The 14,785-nt window shown below is 37.9% G+C and overlaps 1 long non-coding RNA gene and 1 other non-coding gene across 2 annotated transcripts; both read left to right on the forward strand.

Moving 5' to 3' along the window:
• The first annotated feature begins 202 nt into the window (after positions 1–202).
• Positions 203–6,193, forward strand: LOC128242974 (uncharacterized). The gene is made up of 4 exons (XR_008262746.1): positions 203–304; positions 1,148–1,188; positions 3,104–3,181; positions 5,905–6,193. It is a non-coding gene; the product is annotated as an uncharacterized LOC128242974 (long non-coding RNA).
• A 4,989-nt stretch (positions 6,194–11,182) lies between these two features.
• Positions 11,183–11,256, forward strand: Trnai-aau (transfer RNA isoleucine (anticodon AAU)). Its single transcript has one exon. It is a non-coding gene; the product is annotated as a tRNA-Ile (tRNA).
• Positions 11,257–14,785: the final 3,529 nt, after the last annotated feature.

A 14,785-nucleotide genomic window follows, 5' to 3' on the forward strand; every position in this document is an offset into this window, starting at 1 on the left:
TGATTGAACTTACCAGCTTACTAATGTGCCATCAAAAGATGACCACGTTTTAAAATTAAATATCATTTGAACACTGCATCCAAAATGAATAATAGGATTTTTTGAGTCGTTTATATATTATGCATCTATATAGATAGAAGTATTTACGTCTTGACACTTTAGTTGTTTCTTAATCTTCTTTGCATTAGGTCGTGGTGTTTGGGGAGTTGATAAAAAAGTTAATTTGAACATTGATAATTTTCAAAACCTATTTGTATTGTTGATAATCATGGAACAGTTTCAATCCTTGTGCTCTCCTTTAAAGGTATAATTTTATTATTTTCGAAAATGTTAATGATGATGATAATGATGATGATATATTTCACCAAGTGAACACCAAAAAGTGAATATTTTACTGGTGGCGTAGCCACTCATGAAGTATAAATATTGGTGCTCACTCAAAATTGTTAAACATACCAAGGTGATCAGCTAAGATCAGATAAGATTAATTTCATAATCATAATAATTAAAAAAGATTTTTTTCAAACAAAGCAAAACAACAAAACAATCTTGTTCTCGGTGAAATATTATAAGTTTGCCGTGTTACCGGTCACGCAGCGTGCCCGAGGGTCGGATTTTTCGATCCGGAACGGAAAAACATGTTTGATATTTTTTCTTGCATACCTAAAATTATAATTTGTGGAAAAATTGACGTAGAAAACGAAATTTTGGACATTTCACCCAAAAGCGCGTGCGACGTTGTGTACTGACGTCATAAAGCGCAGTTATTTTTAATCACTATCGACGTCAAATAGATCCTTTAAAAATCGCGCTTGTACGATTATTTATTTTCAATTTTAATTAAAAGTAGTGTATCCTTTTTTGTGATTCCGTTTTATTGAAATTGCATAATATACTTTTCGTAAACCATACAATAAATGAAATAAGAAGTGGCGCGTTGTTGCGCGTGACCCATCTTACATGGGTGGTGTAAGATGAGTTTTTCCAGCACCGGTCACATGACCGGTAACACACGTCCGGTATGCAAGAAGAGTTTTTCCAGCAACGGTCACATGACCGGAAACACACGTCCGGTATGCAAGAAATATCGACCTTACACTGAAACAAACAATTCCTCTATAAATTTTGCTTTTCATATTTTTTTCAGGATAAGTGCAAGACCTGTTCGTACGAGTCACGCACATTCAAGTAAGTGTCTCATTTACTTTATTTGTTATATTAAATAACTTTTCATGTTATCAGATATAAAGCTTCTCTAAGAATTTGTAAAACATACCAAGGTGATCAGCTAAGATACACAATTAATTTTATAATTATAATAATTTAAAAAGCAATTTCGAAAAAAATCTTGTTCGCGGGGATCAAACTCATGTCATCTAGGTCTGCAGACGAGCATCTAATCTATTGGACCATGTTAGATAGATGCTCTTGATGAGTTAATCATGCACTTTTACTCACAGATAAGATTTACCATAATTAATACAACTGTTTAAATAACCAAAAAAATGATGAATACATATAAAAATACAACAATGGTTCTTATGAAGGTCACCGAGTTGAATTTGAAAGACAGGTGCAGAAATCACTGTATATCTACCCCATGAGACGATAGGTCAGAAAAATCTTTTAGCATTCTCCTATCATTTAATATTTTTGCGTTTTCAGCTAATTAATACACGGTTACAATCTTGTTATCAGTTATTAATATTTTCCATAATTTAGTTAGTTGTAAAAGGTTTAACACTTAAAGTTATTGTTTGTTATACATGTGTATGCATTGATTTTGAATAAGAATGTCATTTTAAATACAACATATAAACTTCATTAAGTTGTCAACACTAAAAAGAAATGTGTCTAAATTCCGTGAAGTTCATTGTTATAAAAACTGTTGTATCTTGTTCGAAGATGCTTAAATATCATTTTTATTTTAAAGCTGCACTCTCACAGATTTACCGTTTTGGCAACTTTTTTATGTTTTGTCTTGGAATGAGCCAATCTTTGCGTAAATATCAGAAAATCAGTGATTTAAGACTGTTGACAAAAGATCAGATCGCAGTGTTTCACATTTACGTTCAAAATTAATAATTTAAGGCTAAAACCGTTACCAACGATTTAAGAAAAATGCAGAAAACATCCTTTTTTATCATAAATATGAACACCTGCAATCTGATCTTATGTCAGCAGTCTTAAGTCACTGCTGTTCATGCATCTTCGCAAAATTGACTCGTTCCAAGACAAAAATGTAAAAAAGTTGTCAATCTGTGAGAGTGCAGCTTTAAGCATATTTTGCTAGTGTAGTTTTGTACTGAGATGCTTTCAACACGTTATTTCTTTTTGGACTCCTGAATATAAACAAATGATCTCCTTAAAGCTGACCATTCCTTTTATATTAATGACATTTTAGTAATTTAGGGTGTAATTATATTTTCATTTCTTAAACGGAACTAAATTACCCTTTCATATAAGTTTACATGGAATTTTAACAGCAAGTATTGTTTTCGATTTTTAACCTAGAAAAATGTTTCAGTTCAAAACAAAAAGAAATATGGTATTATTTCTCACTGTTAGTACAGTTGTAGTAGCAGTACTTACAGAAAGTATGAATCAAAACATGTTTAACATATTGAAGTATACTTGTTAGTATTATTGCATGGGCGGGTCCAGGAATTGACGTTAGAGGGGGTGTAACTTAGGGGCTAAACCTTTTGACATGCGCCCCTCCCTCAGCATTGAAAGTAAATGGCATAAACGGTTTGCATTGGGATTTGGGTTTACTTCCTTTTATGGAAAAATTAACGATTTGTAGTCGGAAATTTACGAGCGCCTGTTAATACTTTTTCTCCAATATTGATATACAAATTACAATAAGACAATTTTAGAGGGGGCAGACGCCAACTAAATCGGCTGGTGTTATAATAATCAAATAATTAACTGTCTACACGAATTGCTGTGTGCTTAGTTGGAGACTATCTCAACGGGCAACTATTCTGTTGTAGATATAAATATTATTCAATGGTACTGCTTCATGTACATATCAAATACCTGATCACACACATAATTTTGATACATGTAATTACAAATCTTGAACGATTTACATCTTCAGCTGCAACCAATTCTAGAACTGTTGTGGGGACAAATGTTGTGAACATATAGAGGAACTTTATCAACAGTGGTACTTTTGGTGAGTTCGATTTATAAAATGTTCATCTAAGACGAGAGATTAAAATGTTTGGTTCCGGTTTCCCGACCTATTTTATCTTTTAAGTCTGTCTCACACAGAACACACGGCTTATACGGCTGGCCACCCGTGTAAACCGTACATACAACCGAACCAACCGTGGCCTTATCCGAGTTACACTTGGGCCATTCGAGTGTATCCGTGAAAGCCGTGTATGATTTTTAAAACTTTTAAAAAACAGCACGGGTGCCATGTCCGTGTATGATCGTATTAGCGATCGTACAAGACCGTGAGAGACCGTGTGAGACCGTACGAGACCGTATATACAACCACACATGAAGTCCACTCCACGAGTGAGCTCAACCGTGTCAATATCGTATATAAATCGTATGGAATCGTGTGAAACCGTTCCCAAGTCCTACATCCAACACCCGGATTAACACTCGAATGTCACACGATCACCGTACGATTCACACGAGTGTACACACGGTTTTATACGATCGCCATACGACCAATACGGTTTCATACGATCGCCATACGACCAATACGGTTCAAGTACGAATTATACATGGTCAAGTACGACCAGACACGGTCTCTACGTCTGTACAAAGCTCGTGTATGATCATACAGCACTCGAACACAACAGAGAACACAACTACCTGCAGCCACCTTGAAACAACAGAGTACTTGCTACATAATGCCTCCAAAGAAGAAGAAGGTCCCCAAAAGAATCCCCACCATGGAAGATTTTACCAGCGAGAATACAAAAAGGGCCACAAAGGCCCTCCGACCACTTCAACCTTCAAACTTGCCTCCTTCTTCTACTCCTTCTGTTGGCTTGTTCTTGTCTCCCCTCACGCCTTCTGGCCAAAATAATCTCAATGTCTATCAGTCTTATCATGATTTCTAATTCCCTTATTCTGTCATCTGCCATTTTTATAACTTCTCTGTTGAAAGTTCGAAAATTTATCAAGCCAAGCCATCAAAACGAGTCAATGTATATCAAAACATACACGAATGTGTGATAATTCGAGCATAACTCGAACAAAAGTCGGTGGGACCGTATGTAAACCCTGTAAATGTCCAGTTAATCGTGTAAAAGTCGTGTTTAATCGTACTAGGCCGTAACAGACCGTACTAGACCGTACTTGGAACCGTACAACAATCGTATGAAAATCGTTTGCAAATCGTGTTCAAACCGTGACAAACCTTGCTTGACCGAGTATATCCGTGCTTTCTTCGTACATACTCGTGCTACATTCGAGTCTAAATCGTACTAACTCATGCCCAGGCACGGTTGGAGCTCAATACACGTACCAGTCAACCCGTGTATAACCGAGTATACCGTATTGGAACCGTGTGCCCAACCGTGTCTGTGTGAGACAGGCTTTACACCTGGCTAAGTAGCTTACTTCAATTAGCCCAAATAATACTAAGACTGGATTTTGATACGTGAAAATGTTTTATTGTAAGTTATCATAAAAATAATTCCTATCTAAAGTATAACAACTCTTAATGAGTTAAACATTATACAAAAATAGTGACCTTGCATAACATATATATAAAGCCTTATAAAAAACAAAACAAAATGCCTACTTAACCTACCCATTTTTGACAAGGATGTAACCCCAACCAAGCTATTTTAAGGCCGATGTTCCTATTTTCGGGCCAATCATTGTTTTGTTCCTCGCAGTTGTGGCTTTGATATGGTGGGAATATCACAGGTCGGCTCAGACTCAAAGATATAGACAGCTGACAGGTATAATGGAAAGGGTCTGCTTTAAAACACCAAGTACATGACCATCAGTGTGTGTATACCACGTGATAAATTACATCATATATGCTACGTCGGAAGGCAATATTTTGCTTGAAATGAAGACTTTAAATAAAGATAACTTCACTTTTTCTTCATCCATTTTAAATAAAACATAGCGCAGTCTATAATAAAAAATATGCAAATATCTACTTATTTTTAGCTCACCAGAGCACGAAGTGCTCAAGGTGAGCTATTGTGATCGGTCTTTGTCCGTCGTCGGTCCGTCAGTCAGTTCGTCCGTCCGTCCGTCCGTCAACAATTGCTTAAAACATCTCCTCTGAAACTCCCTGGAAAATTCCATGAAACTTCACAGGAAGCTTTCTTGGGTGTCCCTCAACAAAAATACAACAAGGGGTCACGATTGATCAACAACAACAACAACAACAACAACAGAATGGCCAACTTCCTGTTTTGCTTTTAAAAAAACATCTCCTCTAAAATTACCAGTCCAAATTTAATGAAACTTTACAGGAAGCTTCCTTGGGTAACCTTCTACAAAAAACAACAAGGGGTCGCAATTGATCAACAACAACAACAATCTGGCCAACTTCCTGTTTTGCTTTAAAAAACGTCTCCTCTGAAACTACCAGGCCAAATTCAATGAAACTTCACATGTAGCTTCATTGCATGACCCTTTACAAATATAAAACAAAGCATCGTCATCAATAAAGATATGTTTAAATTGCAACATTTTCATTAATGCTTTATCACAGAGTAAGGTGAGCGTCATGGCCCTCATCATGGCCCTCTTGTTTCATTAGGGCTTGTTTAAAATAGAGCAATGTTATATAGAGTTATGTAAGATCATTTTTAAAAACACCGTATAAACCACATTGATTTCTGGAGGTGTGGTTATTCCTTCCTCACACTTTTTCTATTGATCAACTAATTTCCGTTATCTCTTCTTCAGAGGAGAGTGAGTAATCGCACCCCTTCCCCTCGGTCATTGTCAACGAAGTCGTTGTCACAGCAAAACCTCACTAGATGGGCGACACCACAGGATAATTCCGGAAGCACCAACAAAAAGAAACCTACAGCTGCACCAAAAATAAAAACTAGACTATGTAATAATCTCACAGAATGCATATTGGTGACATTTCTTTATTTAAATGTGTTAAAATTTAGCCATCATTAAATTTATTTTGATGATCATGAACAAACACTGAATTGAAAATGATAAATACTTAAAAAGTTGTGAATCATTCTAACTAGGGATGCAAACGAATATTCGATCAAACGTTTGGTATTCGAATGTCAAAATTGATACTAGTAATCTAATAGTCAGTGTATGTTTTTTATCAATGAAATGATAAACCTTTTTCATATAACTGTGCTATTATGTATAAAGTTCGTTTGTTTTTACAATTATTGGCCCCTAATGCTAGAGGCATGAACTTAAAAACATTACTAATGTTTATTTGATTAAAGCATGCACAGCTTATCATCAACTACACAATATTTTCAAAATTGCATGTATGTAAATAGTATACAGTTAAATAGTAACATAATAATGATACAAACACAGAAAGCAAAATAATACGTGAATTTTGATATGAGAGTGTATAATACAAAATGTAACATATCACACAGGGATGTTGATTGGAGAGTTTCTTACTTTATTTGCCGTTATCAAATATGTTGCTATTTTGTGTAGTGTGTTTTCGTTGTATATAGCATGTTTACAAATTTGAACAAATGCGGTATTCTCCGATAATACAAATGACTATGTTTTTCACGAATTTCTCTATACGTTCTATATATATTCCCTAGATATTATGGCTTCAGGCAACGGATTGTGTTGCTGATGGCGATATGTTACAAAACGGAATAGAAAATAAAAACATTATGTCTTTTAAGTCAATTTGCCAAACATGTAAACTAAGATGCGATGACAATAAACAATGCGCATGTTCGTTTGTTTTTGTTTTTTATATAAAATATAAGATATGAAAATTGAGAAAGACATGTTTAAGTAATAATAGAAATTGTTTATAAAATGTGTTTTAGAGTTTGACTATTTTTTACAGAAGAAAGTGACTCGGATATCTGTCCCTCACCGAAGGGGGGGGGGGGGGGTAATTCGAGCAAAATTAGGGCGAGAGTAGATTGTGACGAAGGTGTGCGTTCCTTGTCCAGGAAGTCGTGGGGGTAATTCGAGCACCATTAGTTTGAGAATGGATTGTGCCTCAGGTGTTCGCCCCTCACCCAGGATGTCGTGGGGTAATTCGAGCAACATTAGGGCGAGAGTGGATTGTGAATAAGGTGTCCACCCCTCACCCAGGAGGTCTCGGGTTAATTCGAGGACCATTAGGGTGAATATGGTCCAGTGCCGCATGTGTCTTGCCCTCACCAAGGAGGTTGTGTGTACTTTCGCACACCACCAGGGTATGGGTGGTCTAATGCCACACGTGTCCTTCCCTCACCGAAGAGTTCACTGTTAGAGTGTGAATAGTCTATTGCCACATGTGTCTGCGCCTCAGCCAGGAGGTTGTGGGTTCTTTCGCGCACCACCAGGGTGAGAGTTGTCTAATGCCACAAGCACAATCTCTACCCCAAGCGGTCGTGAGTAAATTTGAGCACCACCGGGGTGAGAGTGGTGTAGTTCCTCAGATATCCGCTCCTCACCTTAGAGGTTATTGGTTAATTCGAGCACCACTGGCGTGCGTTTGGTGTAGTGCCAAGTGTGTCCGTCCTCATCCAAAAGGTCATGGGTTAATTCGAGCATCACCGGGGATAGAGTGGTCTAGTGTAACACTGTCCGCCCCTCACCCAGGAGGTCGTTGGCTTATCCGAGCACCACCGGGGTAAGAGTGGTGAAGTGCCTCAGTTTTGCGCCCATCAGCAAAGTGGTCGTGGGTTAATTGGAGCAACACCAGGGTGAGAGTGGTCTAGTGTCTCAGGTGTGCGCCCATCACCATTAGCGTGAGAGTGGTTAAGTATCCGCCCCTCACCAAAGAGGTCACTTTGGGTTACGTAGGTTAATTTTAGCACTACCAGAATGATAATGGTCTAGTGCAAGTGGGTGAGAGTGGTGTAGTGCCTCAGGAATGCGCCCCATTATCATAGATGTCGTGGGTTCATTCGAACACAAAGTGGGTTAGAGTAGTCTAGTGCCACCGGTGCCCGCCCCTCATCAAAGAGGTCGAGGCTTTAATCGAGCAACCACTGGGGTTAGAGTGGTCTAGTACCACTGGAGTGCGCCTCTCACCCAAGAGGTATTATGTTAAATCGAGCACCATTAAGTTGAGAGTTAAAATGTGCGTCAGGTATCCGCCCCTGACCCAAGACCCGTATGTTAATTCGAGCTTCTCCTGGGTAAGAATGGTCAAGCGCCAGAGGTGTCCACCTCTTATCCAAAATGAGAGTGGTTGATGGCCTCAGGCGTCCGCCCCTCATGAATGAGGGGTCGTGTGTTTATTCGCGCATCACCAGTGTCAGAGTGGTCTAGTATCACAGGTGTCCGCCCCTCATTCAAGAGGTCGCGGGTTTATTCGCGCACCACCAGTGTCAGAGTGGTCTAGTATCACAGGTGTCCGCCCCTCATTCAAGAGGTCGCGGGTTTATTCGCGCACCACCAGTGTCAGAGTGGTCCAGTGCCTCAGGTGTCCGCCCCTCATTCAAGAGGTCGCGGGTTTATTCGCGCACCACCAGTGTCAGAGTGGTCTAGTATCACAGGTGTCCGCCTCTCATTCAAGAGGTCGCGGGTTTATTCGCGCACCACCAGTGTCAGAGTGGTCCAGTGCCTCAGGTGTCCGCCCCTCATTCAAAAGGTCGTGGGTTTATTCGCGCACCACCAGTGTCAGAGTGGTCCAGTGCCTCAGGTGTCCGCCCCTCATTCAAGAGGTCGTGGGTTTATTCGCGCACCACCAATGTCAGAGTGGTCCAGTGCCAGAGGTATCCGCCCCTCATGAATGAGGTCGTGGGTTTATTCGCGCACCACCAGTGTCAGAGTGGTCCAGTGCCTCAGGTATCCGCCCCTCATTCAAGAGTTCGTGGGTTTATTCACGCACCACCAATGTCAGAGTGGTCCAGTGTCACAGGTGTCCACCTTTCATTCAAGAGTTCGTGGGTTTATTTGCGCACCACCAGTGTCAGAGTGGTCTAGTATCACAGGTGTCCGCCCCTCATTCAAGAGGTCGTGGGTTTATTCGCGCACCACCAGTGTCAGAGTTGTCTAGTATCACAGGTGTCCGCCCCTCATTCAAGAGGTCGCGGGTTTATTCGCGCACCACCAGTGTCAGAGTGGTCTAGTATCACAGGTGTCCGCCCCTCATTCAAGAGATCGCGGGTTTATTCGCGCACCACCAGTGTCAGAGTGGTCCAGTGCCTCAAGTGTCCGCCCCTCATTCAAGAGGTCGTGGGTTTATTCGCGCACCACCAGTGTCAGAGTGGTCTAGTGTCACAGGTGTCCGCCCCTCATTCAAGAGGTCGCGGGTTTATTCGCGCACCACCAGTGTCAGAGTGGTCTAGTATCACAGGTGTCCGCCCCTCATTCAAGAGGTCGCGGGTTTATTCGCGCACCACCAGTGTCAGATTGGTCCAGTGCCTCAGGTGTCCGCCCCTCATTCAAGAGGTCGTGGGTTTATTCGCGCACCACCAGTGTCAGCGTGGTCTTGTATCACAGGTGTCCGCCCCTCATTCAATAGGTCGTGGGTTTATTCCCGCACCACCAGTGTCAGAGTTGTCTAGTATCACAGGTGTCCGCCCCTCATTCAAGAGTTCGTGGGTTTATTCGCGCACCACCAGTGTCAGAGAGGTCCAGTGCCTCAGGCGTCCGCATCTTATCCAAGATCTTTATTACTGAAAAAAGCTTAACTAGACAAGCAGGATTGCAAGTCGCCATGCACTGCCATTAAAAGGTCTGGTTGCTTTGCTATGCATGAAAAGAATATCTTCAGGTAGGTAGGATTCTTTTCTTTTTTTCTTTTTTTCTATTTTTCTTTTATGAAGTAGAAAATACTAGTAAAATTAATTCATTTATGGAGAGATATACTGTACGGGACCCGGGACTGCAGGGTCCGGTACCGATATTTCGGTTTACGATTTTGCTTCTTTTTGTAAGTTACTGAAATGTTTCGTACTCAATTTTTGGTCGGGTCACAGGTACCAGTCTCATTATTTGTGTTGGCCTGAACTTAAATAAACTGCGTACCAAATTGTTAAATGGAAATGAAGAGTTCTAACAAATTATTACTTGTAATATGGTGTTTTATTGTATAAAAAAGCTGTATCTGACTGATGCTGCCACCTGAGGCACTATGGGCCCGGTCCCGCTTTTAAGACATACGTCGGAAAACACCTCTACGGGCATTTTAAAATCTTTCTCATCTCATTAGTCAAGCCTCCCCCTGTTTGTCTAAAGACTCCAAAGACGTTTTTCAGGGATTGCTGACGAACATTTATTTGAACATACCACAACACAAAATAACATTAAGATGGAAAGACGACTTACATTTATATATTTATATTTGTCCTACATCTAGGGGCGTACCTTGGGCCGTTTCAATAAAGGATATTCATTAATTTCAAATATGAATAAACGTTGCATAGAGCAACCCATTGACTTTTTTTAAATTTCCTTAATGAAACATTGTGTTCAATTTTTAGATACTGGCTCAAACTCGACTCTACCAAATATGTTGCAAAACTATGACACTATGCGTATGATTCGTTTTGAAAAAATACAAACATAAAGAAACGATTTTTAAGCATTCTGAACGCTGTCTTTTTGTTAAATTACGGAAACTTAAACCGATGAAAAGTTATATGTTTTTATTTTGTTTAACACTTGCAATTTCGCGGGATCCTAAATTCATTTTAACTTTTCAAAAACCATATATAAAGTTAAAATTTCTTTCTTTACAATCCGATAAAAAATAAAATGTTGCCACGCCGATCAGGAATACAAGGGAAACTACTCCTATTAATTACACTTCATTTTTATTTAGGTGGCCTCCCTTTGCTTAACTGAGCGTGTTGTGTCTAATTTTAGAATCATTTATTTTAACAAAGCTTTATTATTGCAACCTTATTATGGCTGCATCGCATATATCAATTGCATTAAATGTATTGATTGACTTTAATTATGAACATCGACTCTTAAGCTTTTTTAGAAAATCAAACAACTTACATAGTTGTAACTTTAGTAGTTTTGAATATATTTAACATTTTCAGATTTGATGACATCTGGCCGTTTAGCTCAGTCGGTTAGAGCGTCGTGCTAATAACGCGAATGTCGTGGGTTCGACCCCCACAATGGCCAATCTTTTTTTCCACCTCCTGTAAACTGTTTCTATTTAAATGTGTACGATTGACTAATGATTTTACCTCGTCCGTCGACTGTATATTTTGTTCCGCTAACATTACCTGAAAAAGTAAGTACAAAGTATTATAAAGTACGGGGCTATCCAAATAAAAGAGTATACGGTATGAAAGTGCGAGTGTGAAGGGGTATAGGGCTTTCAGTCGAATTACTGAACCCACTGTCTAAACGCATACATTAAGTTTTTAAATTCAATTAATTAGAAATTATATATCTTTTTTTTCAAATTACAATAAAATCAAAACTAGTTTCAATTTGCTGTATATATTGCATAATATGTTTGGGTTGAATGCAACCTCATTTAGAGCAAACCCACAATGGTCGGTTCACGACGTTACGCCACACGATGTTACGCCACGACGTTACGCTAAGGGCGTACACATCGTATTGAAATGAAGCGAACGTCACCATATGATTAAAATGAGATTGGCTGAAATGGAAATGTTTTCAAAGTTTTATTGATAATGTTTTGTATAGAAATTACCTAGTGCATTCTAATGAAAAAGGAAATTTGGTATTTTGTTTTCTTCAATTTTGAAATATCTGGAAAACTTTGATGTAGGTCATGTAATAGGAATATTGAAAAATAGTTACACGTTTTTTGTCAATTCAATATATTAACTTTAGTTATATAATAATTATTTTGTTTTGTAACAAAAATAGCCTAGGCAACGATAAAGAAAATAATAAGATATCCGATATACAACGATATGAAAGTTTGATGCCTGGTTTGCCTGGTGACCCCATATTATTATTTATCAACTGGAAGGTTTTAACGTGTAAAGGAGACAATGTAAATGTTATACCGATACAATACATTGCAATCACGTTGTTTTGACCTTGAAAGATCGTGACATCGGTCATTTCACTTCTGATTTCAGTCGAAATAAAGAACAAAAGCACATAATCAGAAATGTATTTCCGTTCATTTATTGTACATATTTATAGTAATCAGTGAGCTATCCTTTCAAAGGATACTAAACATTATAAAAAAAATTATGTGTAAGGTCATTAGGCATCACAATTCAAGTGACACTCATATTCAATACTTACACATGTATAACAAACATACATTTTGAGTGATAAACCTTTAACTTCTTACTAACTTATGCATTCTGGAAAATTTAAATACTGATAACGAGATCGTTAACGTGTAATAGCTGGAAACGCAAAAATATTAAATGATTGGTGAATGCTACAAGATTTACTGTGATCTACTATAGACTCATAAGGAAGATACACCATGTTTTCTGAACCTTTCTTTCAAATTAAACTCGCTATCCTTCATAAGAAACACTGTTCTCGACAATTATTAATCCTTTTTGGTGTTTCAAAACATTTGTATTAAATGTGGTAAATTTTATTTAGGAATAAGCGTGCATCTTTAATCAATAAGGTTCATGGATCTATCAGATAGGCAGCTTATTTGTAGGTCGAATTCCTTAAATATTCGCATCACTGGTACTTGCAGCTCATGTCTTTTCTCAAATTAACTGTCGACCACCATTTGTAAAAGGCACCATTTGTAATTTTTCAGAACAGGTCAGACCCCGCACAAATCCATGGATTGCAAGCATCATTGTTGTAAAAAAACCTGCATATTAGCATTTTTTATCATTACAATGTTTGTTTTACACTGATTACTGCGCAATTACGAATAACCACCAGCATACAGTTAATTCTGTCCTAGAAACATAAACACTAATTATTGAGAAAGTCCTATTGTAACTTGATAAATGTAAACTTCTCCAATTTAGAATGAAGTCTTAACGTTTTTAAAGACTGCAGCAAATTACTTTTACTTCCCTTTGTCAAAATTCCAACCCGCTTATTAGACTTTCCCTACAATACACTTTGCACGAAGACGTTTTTATGTCTCAATCATGGTAAAAAAGAACTTCTTTAGAGAGTAGTTTTAAAACTAATTATTAAAAAACAGCTGAAAAGTTTTTCTACAGCCATGTGCAAGAGATGTCATGTTTCAGACCTAATGTGTTTAAAATGGATTTAACATGTGTCTTAAAATATTGTGCAAGAGTTCCACATATTGTAAAAACAAATTAATAAGAACGAAAGGCCACAATTAGCATCGGGCCCAGGGTGCGCAAATTACAAGTGAGTTTAAATTAAACGCATTAAAATACTTTCACTATTGAATAAAAATTCAAACAGCACCAAAGGTTTATTAATTAGAGAGCAACGGTGTCGTTGACACTGCAAGCTCAAAGAGTGAGAACTACCTTGCGAACACAATTTTTAAATTTGATACTTTTTTATTATTAAAAAAATCGCCGTGTTTGTTTCTGCATCCGTTGATAAAAAAACGTGGTTCGTTAAGGCACGTTCAATGAAAACATGTAAAGAAGTTCCAATATCGACTTTATTGTATTAGTACGCCAACAGATATAAATTCATACGCCATGTTTGGTAAAACGGTTGAGAATGTGTGTAGTGAAGGTCATATTATTCATATTATGATTTGGTTTACATCCCGCTAGCGGAATTCGATTTTTTCATGTATAATACACGTATATCCTCGCACACGTAACAATACATTAAAGCTGCACGCTCACAGATTGAACGTTTTGAACTTTTTTTTTTTTACTTTTTTTGTCTTGGAACGAGCCAATTTTTGCGAAAATCCATGGAAACCAGTGATATAAGACTGCTGACAAAAAATATGATCGCAGATTTTTATATTCTAATTAAAATAATGATGCTTTATGCATTTTACTTAAATCGTTAGTAACATTTATTGTCGAACGGAAATATAAAAATCTACGATCTGTTCTTCTGTCAGCCATCTTTTATCATTGGTTTGCAGTTATTAAAGCAAAAATTTGCTCTTTCCAAGACAAAAAAATATAAAACAAGTTGTAAAAACGGTATACTAAAAAGTATCTGTGAGAGTGCAGCTTTAAAGTATCACATGCACGTACAATAATATGAACCAGTGAAACCATATTATTGTAAAATCATTTGAAAAGCGTATTGAGCAGAAAATGTTTTGTTTTTCAAAATATACCGAAAAATAATGAAGAAAACCTAATATATTGCAAAACCTGCCTTGGAAGATGGCAAAATGGGCTATTTCACGTCCGCAGTTTTAGTTGAAAAATAAAATACACAAAATGGCTCAATAAAATGACAAGCTTGTTTGTACATCGATGGCCTTGATCGGTTTGAATTGTGTGAACAGGAGAACAGAATGGTTCAATATGTTGATAAGTCACAGGCTGTACATCCAAAATACCGGTTTTAATCCCACTTCCCCCCACTAACTTGTGTAAAGACAATAAAGAGACTGAAGGTCCCCTCTTGGTACTCGAAGTATTCGTGTGATTTTAAGGAATATTCGAGTCTTAGAGGGTCACAATATGGTTTGATGCATTTTTGTAATGATAAAACACTCATATGATTTGTCTGTAGATAAACACATATTAGCAATAGTTCGGCTACGAAGCTATAA

Source organism: Mya arenaria, chromosome 1 (assembly GCF_026914265.1).
Source record: "Mya arenaria isolate MELC-2E11 chromosome 1, ASM2691426v1".
NCBI classification, from domain to species: Eukaryota; Metazoa; Mollusca; class Bivalvia; order Myida; family Myidae; genus Mya; species Mya arenaria.